Below are 6,951 nucleotides of genomic sequence, written 5' to 3'. Positions count from 1 at the left end.
TATCTTTTGAATGCTCACATAAGAACTTTCAAATATTAATAGAACATTAAAGCAATTACAAGAAGGTTTTTAAATTCTGACTTTTTTCATGACATAAATGTTATCCTCTTATTCCTTGTCCTTTCCTCAATCTATATTAGATCACCATCTCTTTATCACTCTATGCTTTCTCAATGCTCATTGTTTCTTGTGGTAAAATTGAAGTTAGCTTTAGGTCTTATATGTTGGACATTTTGTGTAACCTAATGATGAAAAATACTGACACATAAAAATCCAGGGCAGATTTGTGTCATAAGGCCCCACTTATTGATTTTGTATCTTTACATAATTAGATTGATTAGACAAATTAGCTTAGATCACTAAGAATCATCCCTTGATTGATTAGCTGTAGATAGAGAGAAATCAACCTAAATCACTAAGAATCAGTCTATGATTACCGTATATTCATTTATTTATTTAATGGAAATCGAAAGAGAAGGGGACAATTTCAATGAAAGCAAAGTTTATCATGGTATTAGAGCTCAGTTTCTAGAGTTTTAGAATTCTTGGTTGTTCTTGGTATCATTGGAGTTGCAAGCCGTTGCATGTTTCAAGTTTCATTGGTGTGTGACTTTTATAGCTGAGGTTGCAGATCAAGTTAAGGTGGAGAGTAAGCTGACATTTTGGTAATCTTCTTATTTTAGTCATTTTTGGGCGCTTATCTCCATTTTTTGGTGTTAATCCTGGATTGTTGTGTGCGGAAATGGCTAGTAAGAATTTGATGATCTTTTTTTCATCTCCGTATTGAAAAAGATAATTTATATCCTAATATACTCGAGCAAGATCCGCATACCAAACCACCAAAAATAGGAAATCGAATTCCTACAATTCAAGAATTCGAAACAAGAAATTACTGATTACGATCTCCTAAATTTGATACTATCAAAAAAATAAATAAAAATTTAATCTTTCATAAATAAAGAAACTAAATCTCCTAACTTATTTCCATAACATGTTTCCTATTTCTACACTCCCCCTTAAGCTGGGTTGCATATGTTTTATAAACCAAACCTTGGAGATAGTCGAGATGAATGACTCTCGTGTTGACCTTTTTTTGAGATAAAAATTACGATCAATGTTGATATGTTTCATCCTATCGTAATGCAACAGGGCTTTTTAGCTATACTCGATGGCTAGTCGCTCGATCGTTAGTAAACATCAGAGCTTGGTTAATTCATTACTGTTGCATATCCATGCTCTTAATTGTCTAAGTTCATTATTGCACTACAAGAAAAATAGGAATTTGGCACGGTAATTTTGACATGGAAATAAACCAAAAAACTGTGACAAACTGATTTTGGCACGAATTTTGGCACGGAATATTAACCGTGCCTATAGCATGTGTGACAAATGTAATTTGTCACGGAATAGTAAAACTGTGACAAAATTGTCACAGTTTTTGTCATGATTGTTGGCACGATTGATTTTGTCACGGCTTTTGGCACGATCGAGTTTGTCGCGATTTTTGGCACGGTTTTTGGCACGATCGATTTTGTCACGATTTTTGTCACGGTCAAATTTGTCACAGTGTTTGGCACGGTCAAATTTGTCACAGTTTCTGGCACGGTCAATTTTGTCACGGTTTTTGGCACAATTGATTTTGTCACCATTTTTGGCTGTCACAAAAATAATTTTTGGCACAATTTTTATCACGTTTTTAAATTTAACATGATTGTTGACACATTTTTTTGTCACGGTTTTTTTCACAGATTTGAATTCTATCGATGCTATTGACATAATTTTTTTGTCACGAAATCGCACAATTCTATTTGGAAAAAAATAAAAATAACTCACAAATAAATTTATTTAATATTAGAACCCCGCATTTAATTTCATCAAAAATATAAATTACAATATTCGTTAAATATGCAAAAATGTTATTACAATCATAGCATTATTACAATAATAAAGTCCAATCTAACATAACTCTATACATCATCATAAACCCTATACTTAATCTTAAAGAAATACGAGCTCTTTTCGAATTGGACGAGTGCTTAGTCGCTTCTTCAATGTCACTCGCATATCGTGTAAATTTCATAAGATAATGCCAAATTAATATCCGAGCATCAATACAATGTTTAACGACACATTGCAATTCTGTACAATTTCATAGAAGAATAAAAGTCGACAAGTTAGTTCACAAAGACAACATATTAAACCAGAAATTCCAAGGTAAAATGAGACAAAAAGAATCTTGGGACAAGATAAAGATCCAGAGTATCAAACATTAGTACACAACAATCACAAAGAGTGCCTTCAATTCAAATATCTAATGTTGCCGTAAAGCTTCAATGTGGAATTTATAATTGTGCCGGGAAAGGTGAAATAGATACACTGAATTAAGTACATCAAAGGTAATCCATAAAATATCCACCAGATTGACAACTATCTATTTTTAAATATGTTTTTATTTCTTTTCTGAAGATTGTCTATTAAGTACATCAAAGGGAATCCATAAAGTTTTTAAGAAATATTTCTCTTCTAAGTATGCATTAGGTTTTTAGTGCAGGGAAGCAATGAAGGGATAAGGCAATGCCATGGTAGTAGTGCAACAATCAAAACTACCAGAAAATACACACATCAAAACAAAATTAACCTATACTACAAATATGATATAAGATATATGTTTTACCTATGTGTCCTTTTTGCCTCTCCTCTTTCATGTTTCATTTTACTTGTTTTTATCCACTTGTCATGAACTACATATATACACACACAAATGTAATGATAAAAGAAAGATAATTGGTATATAATGGAGCAGAGTAGCTTTTTAGAATTTCAAGTTGAAAAGAGTTTCATTGGAGTGTGGAGTGGCATGTAAACCACTCAAAGTCAAGCAAGAGCCGTAGCCCATAGGGAAGGTTGTCTGATTGTTTAGTCATTAGTCCAAAATAATTCCTCACACTGTACTATGATTAATTTATCAATCTAACTTCTAGTCCTTCACCATCACCAAACCAAACAACTTGTGTAGTGACCGTCTTTCAAGTTTCAACTTGACCTCTCTACAAAGACATTGATAAAGATTAAAACAAAGAAAAAGATCCAAACAAAACTGAGCACATCATGACATGGTATATTGATAACAATATATTATTATTGTTAAAACAAAGAAAAAGATCCAAACAAAACTGAGCACATCATGACAGGGTATATTGATAACAATATATTATTATTATTATTATTATTGTTTATAAAGACATGTAAAGGAAATGAAGATGCCCTTTGGAGAGGAAATATATTCTATACAGAAATTGAAAAAGGATTTCAAATTTTGTATAATCTAAGAATGGACAATTGGCAAACACATTGGGAATTTATTAGCTTAAAAGTTTCCAAATTTATTTCATATTCAATAAGCAAACTTACCTCCAAAAATCATGTGTTCAGCAGAGAAATCTCCTTGGAGTGGAACATCTCCCTGAAATAATCAGATTACTAATAATTAAGCTGGAACTCTCAAAGAATTCACAAATGAACATTAATTTCCAAATTATTCCTATAGATTTCCAAAAAATCAGCAAATTTTATGCATTCCTAGTATTCACTCCTCTAAGTATCCACCGAATTTCACTAAATGTATCAATTTGGATATTAGAAAAACTCACAGCTTAGCCAATGGTCTTGCTCCAGATCTTCAACAACGTCGTCGATTTTAAAGACATTAGATCAAATAGTATCGTGTGAAACATAAATATAATAACTGACCGTGCCATCGATTTTAAAGCCTTTTGTCCATCTGATTGTAAATGACTGTAAATGAGCACAACAAATTTGACTTAGAATTCAATGAGAAAAAACATGGCAAAATCATTGAAATTTAACATGTAAGAAAATGGACTCACATATTTGCAAAAAAACTCGAAAAAAAAAAACCTTCACTTCACGACAAGATCTATAACTTTCAACAAGCACAAGACAACATCTAAAAATTCAGATAAAACACGAAGAAAATACACCAATTAGGATTAGAGAAACTTTCAAAAAGAAAATCCCAATTTTAAGAAACTGAAAAAGAAATCTTTCCTAGCCAAGATCTTCAACAACGTCGTCTTTCCTCCAAAAAAATTCAAAATCAAAAACCTAGAAAACCCAAAGCTCATGCGTAAATTAGGGTTACCAGATCCATTGGCGCCAATGAGGAGACAGCGTGATCCGGGTGTGATGTTGAGGGTGAAGTGGGAGAAGAGTTGAGGCTGGGCATCGTAGGCGAAGTTCATGGCCATCACCTCGATCCCGTTTGTCTCCATCTCTGGATCCCTCCCTCTTGCTCTGGCGGCCGCGGTGGTATGACGGTGAGTGAAGCAACGAGCGGCTTAGAAATAGAATAGAAACACCCGGGCAAACACGTAGTTGGCCTGGTAGCTTCACAATTAGACGAGGAGTTTTGGGCGACGTAGTCGAGGACGCCGAGGGTGACGAAGAGTTCGCAAACGGTGAGTTGGGGCTGTCGCCGGAACCGGTGTCATCGGAGGAGGATGGTGAGGATGTGGAGGTGGTTTGCAGTGCCGTCAATGATGATAGTTGACCCAGGGTGTGTCCTCATCAACTCTAGCCTGTAGTCATGCAACCTAAGAATTTGTGACTCCTCATCCCCATCAATGATCCTTAAAAACACAACATAGTAAGAAGCAATAAAATTTTAAATACTATAACAGTATGTGTAGTAATTATATAAAAGAAAGTTTGAGGCAAATTCACCTATGTGCTATGCACTTGGCCCTGTATGCCTTTAGTCTACTGATGTCTACTTCTTGATTTGTTTTCACAGCATGTACAATTCCAGATATTCTCCAACTTGGGTCTGCCCTAAACTGCTTAAGATAATTTCTTGCAAGCCAGTCTGCTGAAACATGTCTGTTGTTATGGTCTCTAGAGCACTCATGCTGAAACACTACAGATTTTATTTGCACTGTGCTCTGGTCTCTAACCATTGGTGATGCCCACAAGTACAAAGGACAACCCCTTTTACAAAAGGCCTTGCATTTTTTCTTGGTGTTGGGTCTGAAGTTCATCACATATCTATTTTTTATCCCATAATTTCTGACCGCCTCCTTAAATTGTTTGAAATCTCTAAATTTCATTCCAAGTTTAAATTGGGGGTTCTTCATGTCAACTTCACCATTGAATTCAGGATATCTAACTTTGGATGGAGCTAGTTCTTCTTCATCTGTAGAAGATGCAGACCGTAAAGCATCTGAATCAACATAATCAGTCTCCTCATCTTGCTCAACATCCACATGTACATCTTCATCATTATTGTCAGACTGTTGTGCAAGCCTACCTTCATTGCCCATGGTTTCTTCTTCTGACCTATCACTGAAACTATAGTCGGAGTCATGGAAATCCCACTCTTCATTAGCATTCTTTCCCTTGTTTTTACCCCCAATTATAATTGCTTCCAACTGTGCATCATCCACCACCTCATTTTCAACATCTTCAACATAGTTCAATAGTCCCACATTACTAACATTCACACAGGTGTCATGATCTAAGGGTTTCCCACTATCAGGAAGTAAAATGCATACACATATCTCCCTATTACAGCGCACAGACATGGCCATTTCCAAGGCATCCAAGTCAATTCTTATTTCTTTTTGAACCCCCACACCAGTCCTTGTATGAAACCAACAAATTTAAAATCCCTCTACATCCAAACCAAATTCATTGGCCATGCTAACTAGTTCTATTCTTGACATCGTGTCAGCACAACAATAGTCTATATAACCAGCAAAACCTTCTATCTCAGTCAACTTGTAATGAAGGCTAATTGTAAATAATTCAGCATCTGGCACTGTAAGCCCATGTAATTGTATCAAATATCTCATTAAGGTAAAAGACTAATGTAACTAAAGCTACAAAACACTATGTCCTGGTAACCTGCTACAACTAACAAGCATTAAAGAACATGTATGCATTAATACAATTACTGACTAATATACATGAGAAACTAACTTATTTAATAAGTACATACATATATAGATATATCTCCGGGGTTGACACCAACGTTGGGAAAATTAAACTGCATTCACAAATCATAAGGTGATTGTTTCAACCAACTTAAGACCCTACTAACATTTCTTATAAAATGTAACCATTTCCCAATCAAAACATGGCTATAAAAAAACAAGTCACCAGACTAATTAAAAATTGATGTAGGATTGGGCCAAGTTTTTCCATGAAGGACAAATGTTTACAAGAAAGAAGACAACGTAGGGCCAGGTTTTCCATGAAGGACAAATGTTTACAAGAAAGAAGACAACGTAGGGCTATGTTTTCCATGAACAAATGTTTACACAAGAAGACAATGTAGGGCCAGGTTCTCCATGAAGAACCAACTATTACAAAATGACATGTTTACTAAACACTAACAACACTAACAACTACAACTAAACACTTACAATATGACGGGGCTTCCTCACCCTCGCGCCGTATCTCCCACCTAGATGCCATCTTCGCCGGTGAGTCCACCTCTCTTCAATGCCTTGACAATGAACCTTCTCCTGGTTTCTCACTCACCGTCCCCAACTAGGGTTGCCACGAGTATCATGGAAATGAAATGAATCTTCTTTTGCCCAAATTTGAAATTCTCAAGAAAGGGCTTTGCTGACGCGTGGAGCCACTGTCAGGCATGTGACTCCATTGCTGACATGGAAGGTCATGTGCTATGTTGCTGATTTGGAATCCACTTAGCATGAAAGCTGCTGATTGTGAAGCCATGTCATTAACAACTTACCGAAATTGACTGGGTGACCTGCCGGTGAATGAAAAACACAAGATGGGACACCTTTATGATACAAATTAAAGTTTGGACACCCTAAAGAAAAAAGTTAAAAGTTGGGTAACCTCCAAAAAAATTGACTCGGCATAATTGCAACGAAAATCCTTACAAAATCCTTTGCAACAATC

General features: G+C 35.5%; 1 long non-coding RNA gene across 2 annotated transcripts; it reads right to left on the bottom strand.

Moving 5' to 3' along the window:
* Nucleotides 1–2,040: 2,040 nt before the first annotated feature.
* On the bottom strand, nt 2,041–3,786 carry LOC120256193. Of its 2 annotated transcripts, none has more exons than XR_005535225.1 (3): nt 3,651–3,786; nt 3,412–3,463; nt 2,041–2,057 (listed from the first exon to the last, which is right to left on the bottom strand). It is a non-coding gene; the product is annotated as an uncharacterized LOC120256193 (long non-coding RNA). The 2 variants fall into 2 exon arrangements; XR_005535224.1 differs by lacking the exon at nt 2,041–2,057 and adding an exon at nt 2,685–3,047.
* Between the last annotated feature and the right edge of the window lie 3,165 nt (nt 3,787–6,951).

This window comes from Dioscorea cayenensis, unplaced genomic scaffold (assembly GCF_009730915.1).
Source record: "Dioscorea cayenensis subsp. rotundata cultivar TDr96_F1 unplaced genomic scaffold, TDr96_F1_v2_PseudoChromosome.rev07_lg8_w22 25.fasta BLBR01001335.1, whole genome shotgun sequence".
NCBI classification, from domain to species: Eukaryota; Viridiplantae; Streptophyta; class Magnoliopsida; order Dioscoreales; family Dioscoreaceae; genus Dioscorea; species Dioscorea cayenensis.
Note: the sequence above shows the minus strand (reverse complement) of the source record. Positions and strands in the feature narration are given on the sequence as shown.